Here is a 2,942-nt window from a genome sequence, read left to right as displayed (position 1 = left end):
AACAACAAACACAGGAGACATCAGCCATGGCGCTAGTCATCAGAATGTAGCTAAGAACTAAATTCAGTCAAAACTTTAGAACAGTTCAGAACTTCTTCAGAAAAATTGGCTGCCGCCAGCCCGCCATCGGCCGTTCCCTTCTTTTGCTATCGAGTGGTACTACTTCATACACAGCAAATAAATTCACAACCAACTGAATGGATCGTTGTTTACGAGGATGTTGACACGGGATCTCAGGCTGGAGATCAACACAGCAGAAACGAAGTATGGGCACAACAGGATCTGGTTGCTGTTGCCATTCCTTGATCTTGCGACCAACGCCGGCATCAGATCCAGATCACATGGCACTCACCACCGACCAGCGCCCCCACTGCAGCGGGATCGAGAAGCGACGACCGGGTCGTCGCGTCGCGGGATCCACTCACCGGAGATCGACGCCGAGCGCGCCCAGCTCGGCCTCAACCGCGCCGGGTCCGGCGACCCGTGCAAGGATTCATGGATGCCGCGGCAGATCGAGATCTGATCCTCCCATGTGTTATCTCCTGTTGACGGCAGCCAGCAAAAAGGGACGGCAACGGAGAGGAGGAGAAGGAGGCGACGGCGGCGAGGGTGGGGAGGCAGCAACAGCGGCGAGGGTGAGGAGGCAGCGGCGGCGAGTCTGAGGCCGGGCGGGGGTGGGAGAAGGACTGGGCGGACGAGGTGAAAAAAAAATGGGGAGTTGTGGCGGGACTGAGATCCAGTGACTTCAACTTTAGGCCTCCTTTGATTCATAGGATTGAAAAATCATAGGAATAGAAAAGTCATAGAAAATGAGATGACATGCATCTTAAATCCTATGCATAGAAATAGAAAAGGAGATGCCCTTTAATTTACACCATAGGATTTTTTCCATTAAATCTAGGCTAATGTTTATTTTCCTATGAAATGTGAAGGATAGGAAGAATTCCTCCATAGGAATAGGATTTCATTCCTACAAACCAAAGAGCTTTGAAAGAATTTTTTCTATAAAAATCCTATCCTATGAAAATCCTACAAAATTCCTCCAAACCAAAGGAGGCCTTAGGCTCTTCATCTCCATCCAAAACAGATCCAATGGTCCATATCACACAAAGACAAAAACCCTCAGCACTTGCAGTTTTGGACGAGTGCAGGCTGAAGAAAAGAGTTCGCGGGAATCTGCTCCGCTCTCCCGCGCCGCGCCGGCGTCTCGGATAGGGAGACGGCGCTGCTCCGCCGCATCGGAGAGGAAGGGGAATCGCACCACACCGCAACATCTGAGAGAGAGAGCAAGGGACTCGCGCCGGCCGCCGCATCGGAGAGGAGCCGCGTGGCCGCGCCGGCCGCCGCATTGAAGAGGAAAAGGAGCCGCGCGGCCGCACCGTCGCTGGAGGAGAGGGAGGGGCGGGCTGCCGCCGGAGGAGTGGGAAGGCCACGCGTGCCGCCGTCGCCGTCGGACCTCTGCCATCCCGCATCCGGTCGAGGTAATGTGTCCCCGATTCATACAAATACAGTAAGAGTTAGGTATGTACAGAGCAGTTCTTGTACAGGTTTAGTTGAGTTGCTTGGGTGCAGAATGGTAGTCAGTTTGGTTACTCATGATGCATGTACAATACAAATTGCTTGGAATAGTTTGCACGTACAATCTAATGAAATTTTGTCCTATGATTTTAGACTTTCATTTGGAATTTCTGAAATTGAGTGCTCTCTATTGTGCTATTTGACAGAATTCAGTGTTGTGCTTCACAATTGACTATTGTGAGATGGCAGAAATTGGCAAGGGAATACCTCAAGTTGGTATGAGATTCAGAAATGTGGATGAGGCTTGGGCATTTTGGGTTGCATATGGGGGTCACACAGGCTTTGATGTGAGAAGAAGATATGCAAACAAAAGCAGACTTGATGGTCAGGTTGGTTCATGTAGATTTGTTTGTTCCAACGAGGGTCATCGAAGAAAAGGGCAAACCGATCATGCAACAAAGCGTTTTAGAGCTGAAACAAGAACCAATTGCCAAGTTCGTATGTCTTTTCAATTGAATCGAGAGGCCGGAAATTATGAAGTAACCGAGGTTGTGCTGGAACACAACCACTTGTTGCAATTGCCACAAACTCGCCACTTGATGGTATCCCAAAGAAAGATTTCAGAAAGATAAGCTTTTGAAATTGAAACCGCCGATGATTCCGGCATTATGCCACAAGCTGCACATGAGTTTGCTTCTCATCAAGTTGGTGGACCGATTAACCTTGGATATACTTGCCGTGACCAAAAAAATCATTTGCGAATCAAGCGACAAAGGGAGTTGGCTTTTGGACAAGCTGGAAGTATGTTGAAATATTTTCATGACAAAACTGCTGACAATCCATCATTCCAATATGCACTACAGTTGGATTGTGAGGAGGATATAACCAACATATTCTGGGCTGATGCTAAAATGATCCAAATGTGCAGCAAGCCAATGACTTTCTTAGTTCTGCAAAACTGAAGAAAAAGAAGGTTTCATCTAAAAATTTAAGGAGAAAGCAAACTTGGTTTGATAAGTTACGCAAGGGGCGAAAAAGCAACCTAAATCAGCGGCAACAACAACAAAAAAAGCAAAGGTCAGCTGCAGTATGTATGTACTATTTGTTCTTATTCATTCCTAAACTAACAAAATGATTTTTCATTTACACTGGCAGCAACAACAACAAAAGAAAAAAGACAGTGTGCAGCCTCAAGTACAAGTGGAGAACAATGGCACAAACAAAGGAGGGAGTCCCATGGGAGGAAGTGAGAAGCGTCAAGAATACGATGCAATCGACAGCTTTACCAAGCTTTTGACAACTTCACGAGTTGACGATGATATCTTCATGATGATCTGATCTAGTATCTTCAAAGTTGCCAGGTAGTATTTTGGACAGGGTTAACTACAATATTTTGGGGATTAACTAGTCTTTTTTGGCCTAAG

The 2,942-nt window shown here is 47.0% G+C and overlaps 1 pseudogene; it reads left to right on the top strand.

Moving 5' to 3' along the window:
• The first annotated feature begins 1,704 nt into the window (after positions 1–1,704).
• On the top strand, positions 1,705–2,687 carry LOC147983688 (protein FAR1-RELATED SEQUENCE 5-like; annotated as a pseudogene).
• The last annotated feature ends 255 nt before the right edge of the window (positions 2,688–2,942 follow it).

This window comes from Triticum urartu, chromosome 2A (assembly GCF_056163025.1).
Source record: "Triticum urartu cultivar PI428250 chromosome 2A, HENAU_Tu73, whole genome shotgun sequence".
NCBI classification, from domain to species: Eukaryota; Viridiplantae; Streptophyta; class Magnoliopsida; order Poales; family Poaceae; genus Triticum; species Triticum urartu.
This window is presented reverse-complemented; position numbering and strand designations above follow the sequence as displayed.